At 38.5% G+C, this 17,020-nt stretch overlaps 1 long non-coding RNA gene across 1 annotated transcript; it reads left to right on the top strand.

Annotated features, from left to right (window-relative positions):
• The first annotated feature begins 2,405 nt into the window (after positions 1–2,405).
• LOC150034273 (uncharacterized) lies at positions 2,406–4,159 on the top strand. The gene is made up of 2 exons (XR_016531510.1): positions 2,406–2,723; positions 2,804–4,159. It is a non-coding gene; the product is annotated as an uncharacterized LOC150034273 (long non-coding RNA).
• Positions 4,160–17,020: the final 12,861 nt, after the last annotated feature.

The following is a 17,020-nucleotide window of genomic DNA, read 5'->3' as shown; positions in this document are numbered from 1 at the left end:
AACAGTCAAAAGTTACATTTACTATCTACGAGTTTTAGGGCATAAAACCCAACAAACTCCCACTCTAACTAAAACACTAGTTAGTGGAATATATATAAAAATTAATCCAAAGCTGGAAATGTCAAATGTATAATGTACATTACATGGAACGTAAATATACAAATACAATAAACTAGGGCATCCTTATACCCATTACACATTCCCACTTGCCCTAGATATACTATATACATGTCTCGCAGACCTAGACTCTCTAGATGACTCTCAAACACTTTAGTCAAGAAAGTCTTCGTAAAAGGATCAGCAATGTTGTGCTGCGAAGCGATCTTGGTGACAATTACATCTCCTCGTTGCACAATCTCCCATATGAGGTGATACTTCCTTTCTATATGCTTTCCTCGTTTATTGCTGCGAGGTTCTTTGGAATTGGCTACAGCCCCACTGTTATCACAATATAACATAATGGGCAAGTCCATATTTGGAACAACTTCCAAATCTTAGAGGAACTTTCTGAGCCATACTGCTTTCTTAGCTGCTTCACAAGCAGCTACATACTCAGCCTCCATAGTGGAGTCTGCTATGCATCCTTGTTTGATGCTTCTCCAAACTACAGCTCCCTCGTTAAGGGTGAACACTAACCCTGACGTAGATTTCCTAGAATCCTTGTCAGTATAAAAATCAGAGTCGGTGTATCCAGTAAGGATCAAAACCTTAGTGTCATACACCAGCATGTAGTCTCTCACTCTGAAGATACTTGAGGATATTCTTAACCACTGTCCAGTGGTCTAACTCTGGATTGGACTGGTACCTACTAACTATCCCTACTGCAAAACATATGTTAAGTCTAATGCATAACATAGCATACATTAAGCTGCCCACATCTGAGACATAGGGAATGCATCTCATATCCTCAACTTCTTGAGGTGTGTTAGGGAAATACTCCTTAGACAGATGAACCCCATGTCTAAAAGGCAACAAACCTTTCTTGGAGTTCTGCATCGAATATCTAGACAATATCTTGTCGATATACATTGCTTGAGACAACGCTAGCGTTTTGTTATTATGATCTCTGATGATCTGAATCCTAAGAACATATTGCGCCTCTCACAAATCTTTCATTTGGAAGTGGGCTGCTAGCCAATGTCTGTGAGGTACTCTACATCATTCCCAATGAGTAGGATGTTGTCCATATAAAGTAATAGAAAAGCTACTTTATTCTTGATGATCTTCTTGTAAACACAAGGCTCATCAATATTTTGGTCAAAACCAAAAGATTTGATTGTTGTATCAAATCTTATATTCCAAGATCTGGACGCTTGTTTCAATCCATAAATGGATCGATTCAGTTTGCAAACCTTTTGCTCCTAACTTTGGATTATGAACCCCTCGGGCTGAGAGATAAAGATATTCTCTTCAAGATTAACATTTAGAAATGCAGTCTTGACATCCATTTTCCATATTTCATAGTCATAATATGTGGCTATGGACAAGAGAATTCTTATGAACTTGAGCATGGCAATAGAAGAAAAGGTTTCCTCATAGTCAACCCTTTCTCTTTGGGTATAACCCTTTGCTACAAGTCTAGCTTTGAAGGTCTCTACCTTCCCAGCTGCATCTTTTTTTCTTTTGTAGATTCATTTGCATCCGATGTGTTTTACCCCTTCAGGTAGATCTACTAGCTCCCATACTGAATGACCTGAAGTACCATACGAGATGGACCTGAAGTACCAGTACCATCAGATCGAAGTATTATAATTGTTTTACCTAATAAGTTTTCAACTTCAGCCTTATACTCCTTGAACTTTTCAAGGGCTTCAGACTTGTGGTCTATTAGGTATAAGTAACCATATCTGGAATAGTCATCTATAAAAGATATGAAGTATTCGTATCCTCCTCAAGCTTTTACATTCATTGGACCACAGAAATTCGAATGTATCAACTATACGGGTTTATGTGACCTAGCCTTAGGTGCCATATGTAAAAAAAATATGTTGGCATAACCTATCCTGACATTTTTAATACTTTTCCAAACGTTTTTTTTTTGTATGGGGAAAAGTGAAAATTTTTGTAATGAAAATATGAGGAGTGGGAGAATAAGGAAATTGAAAGGTTGAAACTAAGATGTGATGAATGCATAAAGAAATATTCAGTAGCGAAAAATGATGTTGGTTGTTAGAGAACACGTACAGTTGGCCAGGCCAACACACCAAAAGATGCCAACTCAGATTATTGAAGCCACATCTCGGAGAGTCAGTTACAAGTTGTTAGTATTGACTTATTCACTGCACTGTGTTTAGTCCATCTATATTTTAATCTATAGTTGTTAGATTTATTTTATTTCAATTATTCTTTCCTAGCCCTAGGGTTTTTGTATTGTATAAATTGGCCATTATCCTTACAAAATACACAGTGAAAAATATAATGAGATTTTTCCCGAAATATTGAGTTGTCTCAAATCTCAATTTGGTATCAAAGCTCAAATGGCAAACACTGCTTCATCCTCTGCAACTTCTGGATCTACAAGCTTTAGCAATCCACCACTATACCAGCTATTGAATCAGATCATGAGCGTTAACCTTGATCAAGGCAATTATATGCTCTGGAAGACCTTGGCATTATCGATTTTGCGTAGCTACAAATTATAGGGACATTTATCATGAGCCAAACCATGTCTGCCCGTGTATGTTCAATCAGAGGGTCTAAAATAACCGAAGCGTCAAACACCGGTACGTCCATTAAAAGAGTAATTAATCCTTTTCTTGAAGCATGGATGATTGCCAACTAACTTTTGTTGGGATGGTTATAGAACTTGATGTCGCTGGAAGTAGCTATGCAACTTATGGGATTCGACAATGCAAAACAACTCTAGCAAGAAATTCAAGACCTGTTTGACATTCAGTCAAGGGATAAAAAGGATTAACTGAGATTCTTATTCCAACAAACTAGAAAAGGTAATACTAAAATGAATGAATATTTGAAATTAATGAAAACTTATTTTGATAATCTAGCACAGGCAAGAAGCCCAATAACCACCGGAGCCTTGGTTTCAAGTTCTATTGAGGTTAGATGAAGAATATAACCCAGTCATCGTGGCAATATAGGGAAAACCAGATATATGGTTGGATATGCAATCAGAGTTGCTAAGTTTTAAAACGAGACTGGAACATCAGAATTCACAAAAGACAACAGTTGCATTTGGCCATAATGCATCAGTCAATATTGCATGCAGTGGGAGCCATAATAGCAACTACAGCCCTAAACCACAAACCATCCAAGGCAACAATCGGTCACAATCTAGTGGAGAAAGGGGAAACCTAAACTATAATGGAAGAAACAATTGAGGAAGGGGCAAAGGCAGAAGAAACAAACGAACATTCCATGTATGTGGGAGGTATGGACATTCCACTTTCGTGTGTTACAATAGGTACCACAAGTATTTTATTCCAAACTAGAATAAATCCAAAGGAAATGGACCTCTAACTCAATCGAGAAATGGAAATTTAACTGCCTTCGTTGCTGCCCAAAACAACAGTCCCTTCATTACAACCCCTGAGATTGTGGTAGATTCAAGTTGGTACGTCGACAATGGAGCAACTAATCACGTGACTACTGATTACAACAACATTGGAAACCTAGTTGAATATAGAGGTAACGAATCAGTGACTGTTGGTAATGGAGACAAATTAAAAATATCACATGTAGAGAATTCTTCTTTAATTGATGGCAACAACATGCTTAGTTTGCAAAATGTTTTGTGTTTCCCTGCTATTTCAAGAAATTCAGTGAGTGTCTCTAAGCTTGCACACGATAACTCTGTATTCATTGAGTTTCATGGTGATCGATATTTTGTTAAGGACAAGGATTCAAGTCATACACTGCTGAAAGAAGTGCTTAAAGATAGTCTTTACCAGTTGAAGGGTGTTGTAGGAAAATTTGGAGATATTTCAAGTTTTGATGGAAGCAAACTGTCATAGCCCCTGAACAAAAATAAGAGTATCAATAGCATTTATATTGTCGAGTGTAGGAACTAATGCAAATGTTGCTGTCTTGAAAGCTACTTGGCATCAACGGTTGGGTCACCCATCGTCCAAGATTTTAGATATTCTAATAAAGGACTGTAATCTTTCTACTAAATACAATGACGAGTTTACATTTTGTGATTCATGTCAACTTGGTAAAGCACATGCCTTTCGCTTTCCTAATTCAAAATTAGAAGCATGAGCTTGGTTTCATATGATACACATTGACTTATGGGGGCCAGCTCCAATCACCTCAACTAATGGATATCCATACTATGTTTGTTTTTAGATAATTACAATAGATATGCCTATATTTATCCACTTAAGCAGAAGAATGACACCTTGCAGCATTTAATCACTTTATAAAGATGGTTAAAACACAGTTCCATACAATAATTAAAGTCCTCCAATCGAATAATGGCAGAGAATACACTAAAATCCACCAGTTATGCCATACGTTAGAAATTATCTCTAGTTTTCCATGTCCCTACACATCGACTCAAAATGGACAGACAGAATGCAAGAATTATCATATAGTCGAAACTAGCCTCACATTACTAGCTCATGCTTCAATGCCTTTTGTCTACTGGTGGGATGCATTTGTCACAGCCATATCACTGGTTAATGGCCTTATGTCACCCATTCTGAAAGGTAAGGCACCTATTTAGTTGATGTTTAATCATAAAATTGATTATATGAGTCTTCGTATGTTCGGTTGCACATGCTTTCCATGTCTTAGGTCTTATCAAGAGCATAAATTTCAATTCAATTTAGAAAAATGTGTTTACTTGGGTCCCATCCTAACCCATAAAGGATACCGTTGCTTGATTTCCTCTAGCAGAGTTTTTATTTCCAGACATGTAAAGTTCGATGAAGGTGAATTTCCTGGCTTCTAGGTTTTTATCAGCTCAATCGCTCAGTCCAACCCAATTCTCCTAGCCATCCAACCCAACTTTCTTCCCATAATAAACCATATCCCCTTTAGCTATCAATCTAATTTACCTTGTGCACCCACTTCCCAAAGTCAACACGAGCCCAATAATCCATCACAACCCCAGCCTGACAATTGCTCGAACCAGCAACTCATCTCCAACACCTTCACCCACATGCCCCATTATCCCTCAATCTCACCTTTCTCCTAGTCCTCTACCATTCCCAACTGATTCTCCAAAAGTGTTAACCTAGACCGACACAACCTTCCACGCCCACAAACCCTACAGAACCTCATATGGCGATCCGCTTACACAAAACCTACTACAACCTCTGCCATCCAACATCCAACCAACGCATCCCATGGTCCCCAGAAGAAAAGTAGGAAGTTTCAAACCAAAAATATGGGTGGCGGTAAAGAAGATTGATTGGTAACTGACAGAACCAATAAGGGTGAATGATGCCCTTGCAACCCCTCAATGGAAGTCAGTGATGGATTGTGAGCATGTTGCTCTCATGTCTAACAAACATGGAGGTTAGTTTCACCCTCTCCTACTCAGAACGTTGTGGGTAACAAGTGGATCTTTCAATTGAAACAGAACGCAGATGGGTCGATTCAATGATACAAGGTTCGTTTGGTGGCCAAATGATTTCATCAACACCCATGTGTGGATTTTTTTCAAGACCTTTAACTTAGTAGTGAAAGCCTAAACCATTTGGGTGATTTCAGTGTGGAGATAACCAAAGGTTGGTAATTGAGGCAACTTGATTTTGATAATTCTTTTCTGAATGGTACACTTCATGGAAATGTCTATATGACTCAACCACCAGGGTATGTAGATTCTGCCCATCCGGGCTATGTGTGCAAACTCACCAAAGAAATTTATGACCTGAAATAGCTCCCAAGAGCATGAAACAACACTCTCAAAGAAGTCTTGATTAGATGGGGATTTGTTAACTGTCAATTCGACACATCTCTACTCATCTTCTGATTTGGTAAAGTTAGGATTTTTCTGTTAGTATATGTACATGATGTGATAACCACTAGGAGCGACAATCATACCATTGACTAGTTAATTAAACTATTAGATATATAGGATGCCCTTGAAGATCTTTGTGATCTAAACTATTTCTTAGGCATTCAGGTCCACTATATAGATTCTGGTCTACTGATTAATCAACCAAAATATGTGGATAACCTCCTTCACAAGCTCAAACTTGAGGATACGAAACCTGTCGCTTCACCTTGCATTGTTGGGTAACACCTTTCTCAAAATGAGGGGCTCCTCTGTTAAATCCATTTATTTATCGAAGTACCATCGGAGCTCTCCAATGTTTAACTCAAACTCGACTCTACATTGCGTATATAATGAACCATCTAAGTCAGTTCTTACAACATCCAACTGGAACTCACTGGCAAGTCACCAAATGAGTTTTAAGGTATATTAGTGGTACTAAATACTTTGGTATTAACTCACTCAGCCGAAGAATGGGAATGCTAGACTCTACCAAGTAAAGCAACTCCAACAGAAATTGGCTTGCAAACTCTTCCTGCTTAGGAATACAAACACAACCCACAACCTATGGCAACTCCCAATTGCTTACTTTCTCCATCATTGCCTTAACTTGCTTGTTAGCCTTAGGGACTCTAACTCTTATAAGTTAGGCTAGCTGCTTTTCTCAGCATCTTCTGTCGATTGTTAGCCTATTCAGTTGACCTCAAACGATTCCAATCACCCGACTATTGGGGTTGATGCCCTAAAGTCTCTTGTCCTGTAGTTCGTAAACAGTATGTACGAAATCTTGTGTTGTTAATATATGATATTTACTTCACATCTTGTATTTTTACTCAGTTACTTGTTTTATTTGCTTTACCACAAACCAATAAACATAAAATCATTGGTTATCTATATATGACTCAAGCATATATGTGGTGACATACAAGTGGATCATGTCTTGAGTGATAACCAAAATGGTCTGTAGTATATGAATATAGGAGGGAAACCTTATCCTGTTAACGCTACAGATATGGCCCGCTTTGTGGAATGGCCGCAAGTGTTGTGACTTGTCACATATGGTCTGATCCTGATCATTCGTGTTGGGGACATGCGAGCAAGGGCATCCTATACAAAGAGTTTGTATAAGACCTGACCACGAAGTGTTAACGTCTCGTTATATTACACCGTTCATGACAAATACTTCACTTTACTAGGATGACCATAGGTAACATGACCTCAATTCTGAGTGAGTTGGGAACTCCTGCCATTGAGGGCAGTCCTTTGATTTGTATGGGTGCAAGTGGCCAGGTCGCCGATTCAAACCTACCATTTTGGGGATTCGTCTGATTTCGGAGTTGGGAACTCAGCTGCACAAGATGGAATTCACTCCTTCCCCGAGGCAGGGGTAAGTATATAGATGGCTCCCTTAAGGGTTGATTCTAGGGCTTGAACGATGTAGCGCCACACACCTTCTCCTAGGCCGAGAGGTGTTCACACAAAGTTGGACTATGTTGTATTGTTCATTAGAGAAATCAGTGGTACTTAAGGAGTGAGATGTAACTATAGGGGCATAACGGTAAATTGGCCCAGTTGTACTTACGAGTATCTGTGAAGGGTTATCGTACTCATGATTGGTCATATCCGATAGACACAGATGATGGAACTCGAGACATACGCAGCGAAAAAAGAACCTAATTACACTCTAATTTCTTTTAACTTAAAGGAAAAAACATGAAATTTGAAGAAAAAACAGTAATTAACTTACCTTTGAAGCTCCCGAAAATCACTTTTTCTTGTTCAATCTCGACCCGAACTATTTTAGACCACCACTAGAATTGACCTACTATCCTCTGGACTCAGAACGGATTGTGGGACCCGATGGATGAAGAAAACAAGAGAGAGAAAAAAGATGGATCTTTGGTTTTGGGTTTTCCCTTTTTTTAGCCCAATTTTGAAAAGCTATTTGGCAAAATTGGCAAAAAAAAACTTTTTAATTGAAAAATGAAAGCCCATTTTATAGAAGAAATCATGCAACAATTGCATGAACCAAATCCATAAAAACCCAACACCTATAATCCACTATCTTAGTGGGCTTAATGTCTCCACTATAAGTCAACACCTAACCCACTATTTTGTTAGTGAAATTATCCAACAAAAGTTTGGATTTTCCCACTAACTATAGTCAAAGGGCAAAATAGTCATTTGGTCAAAATCAAACTTTGACCAAAAAGTCAACATTTTGACTTTTTATGATTTTTTCTGTGTTGACTAATTTTGACCTCCCGAGTATGAATCCGAATTCATTTTCTCGAAATTCAAATCACATTTGAATATAAGGTCGGTCAAAGTTTAACTTTTCAAAGTCAAAAGTCAACTCTTTGACTTTTTACATCTTTGACTATTTCCATTATTTTCGAGCTTCCGAATATGAACGTATTCATATTCTTGATAATTAAATCACATTTAAATATTAAAGCTGTATCTCTAAACTGAAAAACCCGACCACTATATCACATATATTTGTCGGTTTCTCTCTCTTCACCTAATACGAACAATTCGAATCATTCTATCATACTGTTCTAAGTTTATTCCATATGAGCTAGTAGGAGAACCTAATGGACCTATAGATCATGGGCTCCAACGATCCGAGATTAGCTAGCTAAACTTTTTAGACGGAGCTAATCAACATTCGTTAACTAACGGGTCATTCCACTATAGTCCCGTAGTTACACTTCCCTCACTATAGATATATTTGTGTCCATTTGATATAATCATGGTTAGTAAGCTAATCCTTCACAAGTTGTTCATAATCTCGGCTGGGTCATAAAACCGTTTTACCCCCAAGACTACATCTTGTTCCTAAAGTTCCACTGATCCTCTAATGAATAATTGGTTTAAGGTCCAACCTATAAACTGAATCCCTCTCGGGCCAAGGAGAGAATGGGGCCCCTTGTTCAAGACCTGATTCAGTACTAAAGGGAACAACCTATCTACTATCCCTATAACGGGTAAGAGTGAATTCCGTCTTGCACCCTATGTTCCCAGCTATCCACCCGATCTTACCCCTAAAAGGGGAGGCTTATTAGGCCAGCGATGATGAGCTGCCCTAACCTATGCAGATCTAAGGATAATTCCGAGTGAACAGGAGTTCATAGTTAGCTCTGGATTAAGATTAAGTTACCTAGGTCATCAATTAACGAAATAGCAGTTTTATACATAAAACGGCATTTAGAACGTAAAAAGTGACTATTTCATGGTTCAGTCTTATGTAAACTCTTTACACAGGATGCCCTCACCTTATTCATATACTATAGACCATTTTGGCTATATATATTTGAACTTGATCCACATTTATGTCACTACATAAAGTTCAAACTACATTAAATAGCCCCAGGACCTTAGTTTATTGGATTCAAGATTACATTTCAATAACAACTTTATCGAAAAACAAAACAAAATATGTTTATTAATTTACAAACTACGAGTTTTAGGACATAAAATCCAACAAACTCCCACTTGGACTAAAACTCCTAGTGGAGTATCCCAATGTTGAATTTAAGTGAGAAACATATTAGTACAATAAACATATGAATACAATAAACTAGGGCATATACCCAAAAGTTCTCCCACTTGTTCTAGTTTGCAAACTTCGTAGACCTAGACTCTATAGGTGACCTTCAAACACTTTAGCCATGAGGGCCTTTGTAAAAGGATCAGCAATATTTTGCTCAGAAGATATCTGGGTGACTACAACGTCTCCACGATGTACAATCTCCCGGATAAGATGGTATTTGCGCTCAATATACTTGCCATGCTTGTGGCTTCTTGGTTCTTTTGAATTTGCAACTGCACCACTATTATCACAATATAGGGTGATAGGCAGATGCATATTTGGAATGACTTCCAAATCTGTCAAGAATTTTCTCAACCATATTGCTTCCTTTGCTGCTTCACAAGCACTTACGTATTTAGCTTCCATTGTGGAGTCCGCAATATAGTTTTGCTTCACACTTCTCCACACCACTGTTCCTCCGTTAAGAGTGAACACTGTTCCAGATGTAGACTTTTTAGCATCTTTATCGATTTGAAAATCAGAGTCAGTGTATCTAGTAAGGATCAAATCCTTAGTACCATACACGAGAATGTAGTTCCTCGTTCTCCTAAGATAATTGAGATATTTTAAATGGCAGTCCAATGATCATATCCAAGATTGGATTGATACCTACTGACTATCCCTATTGCGTAACATATGTTAGGTCTAGTACATAACATTGTATACATCAGGCTCCATACTGCAGAAGCATAGGGAATGCGTCTCATATCCTCAACCTCTTGAGATGTCTTAGGACATTGATCCTTTGACAAATGAATTCAATATCTGTAAGGTAACAGACCTCTTTTGAAATTTTGCATCTTATACCTAGACAACATTTTGTCTATATAAGTTGCTTGAGACATGGCTAGTGTTCTGTTCTTGCGGTTCCGAATAATTTGAATCCCGAGAACATATTGCGCATTTCCTAAATATTTCATTTGGAACTCGTTGCTAGCCATTTCTTGATGTCAATTAGGTAACCTACTTCATTCCCAATGAGTAGAATATCGTCAACATATAAAACTAAGAACGCTATAGTAGAATTGACAATCTTCTTGTAAACACGAGTAGGATATCGTCAACATATAAAACTAAGAACGCTATAGTAGAATTGACAATCTTCTTGTAAACACAAGGCACGTCAACATTCTGTTCAAAGCCATAAGATTTGATCGTAGTATCAAATCTTATATTCCAAGATGTAGAAGCTTGTTTCAACCCATAAATGGATTTTTGAAGCTTACAAAACTTTTGTTCTTGACCCTGTGCAATAAACCCCTCTGGTTGAGCCATATAGATACTTTTCTCAAGATCGCCGTTTACAAAGGCTGTCTTGACATCCATCTGCCAAATTTCATAGACATAAATGGTGGCAATGGATAAGAGTATTCTAATCGACTTAAGCATGGCAACGAGAGAGAAAGTTTTTTCGTAGTCCACTCCCTCTCTCTGGGTATAAGCCTTTGCCACAAGTCGAGACTTAAAAGTCTGTACTTTACCAGCTTGGTCTCATTTTCTCTTTAGATCCACTTACAACCAATTGGTTTTACATCATGGTTGATCTATAAGTTCCCAGATAGAATTGAAGTACATAGACTCCATTTCGAGGTCCATGCCTTTGACCCACTGATCACAGTCCACATCTTTTATCGCCTGTTTATAGGTCGATGGATCCTCTATGCCGTCATCAGGTATGACAACATGTGTTTCTGTTAAACCCAAGTAACGGTCAAGCTGATGAACAACCCTTCCACTACGTTGAGGCATTCTCAACTCTTGAGAAGGATGTGACTGACCAAATGTACTAGTTTTATCTACTACTTTAGTAGATGAACTAGCTCTATCTGTAGCATTTTTGGAAATTTCATTCAATAGTAGTCTACTGTGAGATTGATGACTTTTTATGTAGTCTTCTTCTAAGAATGTGGCATTTATCGATACAAATACCTTATTCTCTTAAGGATCGTAAAAAAGACCACCTTTAGTTTCTTTTGGATAACCTACAAATAGGCATAGTTTTGAACGATGTTCTAATTTTTTAGGATTTTGCACCAACACGTGTGTCGGGTATCACCAAATCCTAAAATGACTTAAACTGCCTTTACGCCCTTTCCATAGCTCATAAGGTGTTTCTGAAACACTTTTAGAGGGAACGTTATTCAAAATATAGACAACAGTCTCTAATGCATGTCTTCAAAAGGAATCAGGTAACTCAACAAAGCTCATCATTGAGCGAACCATGTCCAACAAGGTTCTGTTTCTTCTTTTAGATACACCGTTCTATTAAGGCATATTAGGTACAGAGAGTTATGACTTGATTCCGTGTTCTATCATATAGTCCTGGAATCTTAAGTCCATGTTGGGATAATTTATGGACATGTTTTGTTTTGTTTTATTTTTATTATTTAAGGATGGATGGGTTTGCACATGAAATCATGCGTTAGACATAACTGATGCGTTTGCTCCCATACGTCTAAGGTCATGCGTCGGAATGATGATGCATTAATCTTAGCATGTAATGATCACGCGTTCCTATCACAAGTTTTCTTATGCTTGCACTAAGTATAACACAAACGCAAGTTTCTCGGGTAATCCGAGGTCGAACACGGAGACTTGTCACTCAATAATATTTTTGAAGTGATGCGTTTGAGGCGAAGAATAAAAATAAAGCTAAGAAAGTTTAAATGACTTATACACTAGTCCTACTCCTAACTAAACAGATTGAGCAATAAGCGGTTTACAATGAGAATAGGTAGAAACACAACAACCAATAACGCATAGTGATGTTTACTATCTTAAATCGCCCTAGTAATCCCAGCTCGTTGCACTAACGCATCACACCTCTCGGTGGTCAGTCGCATGACTATATCTCTATAGTGCATGGTTGCGTCGAGCATAAGATTGTGCCTATCTCTAGAAATAATATGAACCTTGCCTAGTGCGTACCATCTCTTACCTTCTCAGGCCGTTAGATTCGGGTATTTAACTTATAGACAAGCAATGCAAAATCCCATAGACAGGCGTTGCCATAGCCTTTCACCAAGAAAAGAGGATTAACTCACTTATACTTGCATAATGCACACCTCTCAGTGGGTTTCTACATACGTCTTATCTCTAGGCTACACGATTAAGCATGCGATTGACTTTGATAAATAAACTCTGAAGAAAAAACTATGATTGAGATGAAGATGATGAAGAAGATGGTAATGAAGGAATTAAGATTTGCATTGATCACAAAATATCTTAATATCTCAAGTTAAAATGTAATACAATACAGAGATTAGAAGGGAGATGAAGGACTCTGCGTCAAGGCTGCCGGTGGTGCCATGGTTGAATGGTGGAGATGTCTTTCTCGAGCTCTATCTCCGGTGAATGCTCCGATCGTCACTCGGTCTGGGTTGTGGAGATGAAGAATTCCCACTGGAAATCTCTTTCAATCTCTCATCTGTGATAAAAAAAACTTTTACCTTGAAGCAGAAGCTTAGATGTCTCAAAATGAAGGTCTCAAGGGTTATTTATAGAATTTGGATGCCGACAGTTGTAATGATGAAGGTATGGCTCACTGCTGCTTTTGTCGTGGTATGGGCATTGTCACATTGCCTTATCTTATTGATACTTCCAAGGTATGCGTCTGAGCTGAATTTAGCTGAAGTTATCAACGCGTTCTACCCATCTTGCAATCTTCTCTTATGGCTGTCGATCCGTAGCTGCAATCTCTATTTGTTCACCGGATTCTCCATGCGTTGGATGCATGTGATTACTGCAACTTCCATGCGTTGGACGCATGGGGTTACTTTCTGCGTTCGTCTTTTGCGGTCGTTTGGCTTCAGCGCATGCATTTGTCTGTGATTGCTTATTACAAACGCATGTGTTTGATTCCTGCGATAGCTACAAAAATAGACACTTTGGTACATAATAACGCATAATATTGGGTCAATGAGGTTTTAGGTGCTTATCGACGCAAAACTCAAATTTTCACAAATTCTAAGTATTATCACTGCGTTTTCTACCTGTTAACCCTCATAATTCTAAATAAAAGGCTTATAATAACTGGCATTTCTGCCAGTTATCACCCCCCCAAACTTAGAATCATGTTTGTCCTCAATCATGCGTTACACTCAAGAAATTCTTAACTCACCTTTCGGCGTTCCTTTGCGATGACCAGCTTTTCAGAATATAATTAACTTGTACCTCTAACCATGGCTGCAATGCTCTCCTCTACTTTGGCTGCTTCTTCAAAGAGATCTTTTCTAAGTTGAAATTTGGCAAACCCTTGCTCAAAAACTTTTTATTCATTCTCCACAATTTTTCATTCAGCTCATGAGAATGCGTCCGTTCAAAAAAAAAAATCAAGCTTATGCATTTACTTATTCGAATGCAGCGTTGAACCTGGTTACGTTCTTCGTTTTGGCTTACCCCCACGTATGTCATGCGGGCATCCAACTTCGGTTGCGTTCCATATTCAACTCAACTCATGTCTTGCTTAATTTGGCTTGCGCCAGACAGAGGAGTTGCGCTGATGTGTCGATCCTGGCGATTTACCTTCGCTTTGGCTTGCCCTCACGGGTTTCATGTGGACATCCAACTACGGGTAAATGCCTTTCACAACTTAACTCTTATCAACATGGATTTCCTCATTGCATTGACAGTGGAGTTGTTATTTTCAAAAGTTTTTTTTTTTAAGAAAATGACCGTAATGTTATGAACGCAATTCTCCGAGACTGCTGCCACCCCCCAAACTTAGAGGGTGGTAGCGTTCTCACTGCAAGCTGAAAACAAACTTAATAGGAATGTGATAATAAATGTTTGAGTAAGGGTTTGCACACAATACAACTATAGACTTTCACAATTTAAAGAAACTATTAAAAGTATGGGGTGCCTTGCGATACTAGTTAAAGGATGCGGTGAATTATTTGTACCATTATAGACGCATCGAAAAGAACCGCAGTCAAACAAGGAGAATTCCAAAAGGATAATGCATAAAACATAACAAGAAAAGAACCTTAAGTAGAATAACGTATGCGATAATGCGTTGGAGTTCATGTGATTGAAGCCATGCGTTGAAGGATGTGGAGGAGTCTTCCGTTGTAACTGTGCACTGAGGAGAGTTATTATTGCACCTACAAGGAGAAAATGCACCACAACCAAAGAAGCAGCCGTATATCCAAAATAACAATAAATAAAAAATAAACTAGGAAAGCAATGTAAAAGATAGAATAGAAGGTGTCCCTGGAGAAATTGGAGTGTTGTCACCACAAGAAGTCTCCAATATAGGAGATGGCTCTCAACTGCTTGGGTCAAGGGCTCGCCCTGACCATTGGAGCTTCCAGCAATTGTTGGACGCATAATGGTTGACATGTGTCTAAGACACCTTCCAGCTCATTCAACAGATAGCCTTTCTATCTTGGGGTCAATATTTGACTTTCGACGCATCGCCTATACTTCAAATATTGTTTGCAGCTTGGTCACACAATCTACAATATGCCTAAGATTGAAAGGGTGCCTACGAAAACACAAAAACTTCACAAAACATTAGCTACCAAGTCCCCGGCAATGGCGCCAAAAACTTGTTGGGATAATATATGGACGCGTTTTGTTTTGTTTTATTTTTATTATTTAAGGACGGATGGGTTTGAACATGAAATCATACTTAGACATAACTGATGCGTTTACTCCCATGCGTATGAGGTCATGCGTCGGAATGATGATGCGTTAATCTTAGTATGCAATGATCATGCGTTCTTATCACAAGTTTTTTTACGTTTGCACCAAGTATAACACAAATGCAAGTTTCTCGAGTAATCCGAGGTTGAACACGGGGACTTGTCACTCAATAAGATTTGTGAAGTGATGCATTTGAGACGAAGAATAAAAATAAAGCGAAGAAAGTTTAAATGACTTATACACTACTCCTACTCCTAACTAAACAGATTGAGCAATAGGCGGTTTACAATGAGAATAGGTAGAAACACAACAACTAATAACGCATAGTGATGTTTACTATCTTAAATCGCCCTAGTAATCCTAGCTCGTTGCACTAACGCATCACACCTCTCGGTGGTCAGCCGCATGACTATATCTCTATAGTGCATGGTTGCGTCGAGCATAAGATTGTGTCTATCTCTAGGAATAATACGAACCTTGCTTAGTGCGTTCTATCTCTTACCTTCTCAGGTAGTTAGATACGGTTATTTAACTTATAGACAAGCAATGCAACAACCCATAGACAGGCGTTGCCACAACCTTTCACCAAGCAAAGAGGATTAACTCACTTATACTTGCACAACGCACACCTCTCGGTGGGTTGCTACATGCGTCCTATCTCTAGGCTACACGATTAAGCATGCGATTGACTTTGATAAATAAACGTTGAAGAAAAAACTATGATAGAGATGAAGATGATGAAAAAGATGGTAATGAAGGAATTAAGATTTTCATTGATCACAAAATATCTTAATATCTCAAGCTAAAATGTAATACAATACAGAGATTAGAAGGGAGATGAAGGACTCTGCGTCAAGGCTACTGGTGGTGCCATGGTTGAATGGTGGAGATGTCTCTCTCGAGCTCTATCTCCGGCGAATGCTCCGATCGTCACTCGGTCTGGGTTGTGGAGATGAAGAATTCTGACTGGAAATCTCTTTCAAGCTCTCATCTGTGATCACAAACTTTTTCCTTGAGGCAGAAGCTCGGATGTCTCAAAATGAAGGTCTCAAGGGTCATTTATAGAATTTGGACGCTGACAGTTGTAATGATGAAGGTATGGCTCACTGCTGCTTTTGTCGCGTTATGGGCATTGTCACATCACCTTATCTTGTTGATACTCCTAAGGTATGCATCCGAGCTGAATTAACTGAAGTTATCAACGCGTTCTACCCATCTTGCGATCTTCTATTATGGCTGTCGATCCGTGGCCGCAATTTCTATTTGTTCACCGTATTCTCCATGCGTTGGACGCATGCGATTACTGCAACTTCCATGCGTTGGACGCATAGGGTTGCTGTCTGTGTTCGTCTTTTGTGGTCGCCTGGCTTCAGCGCATGCGTTTGTCTGTGATTGCTTATTACAAATACATGTGTTTGATTCCTGCGATAGCTACAAAAATAGAAACTTTAGCATGGAATAACGCCTAATATTGGGTCAATGAGGTTTTAGGTGATTATTGACGCAAAACTCAAATTTTCACAAATTCTAAGTATTATCACTGCGTTTTCTACCTGTAACCCTCATAATTCTAAATAAAAGGTTTATAATAACTTGCATTTCTGCCAGTTATCAGTCCATGTACTCCCCACCTCGATCTGATCGTAGTGTCTTAATTGTTTTACCTAACTGGTTCTCAACCTCAGCTTTATATTCCTTGAACTTTTCAAAAGAATCAGACTTGTGATGCATTAGGTAAATATGACCATACCTTGAATAATCATCAATAAAACTGATGAAATATTCATACCCATCTCGTGCTTTGAAAAGAGAAGCAA

This window comes from Benincasa hispida, chromosome 8, assembly GCF_027475165.1.
Source record: "Benincasa hispida cultivar pf3 chromosome 8, pf3_genome.v1.1, whole genome shotgun sequence".
NCBI classification, from domain to species: Eukaryota; Viridiplantae; Streptophyta; class Magnoliopsida; order Cucurbitales; family Cucurbitaceae; genus Benincasa; species Benincasa hispida.
The sequence above is the reverse complement of the archived record's forward strand: the minus strand, read 5'-3'. Positions and strand labels throughout refer to the sequence as shown.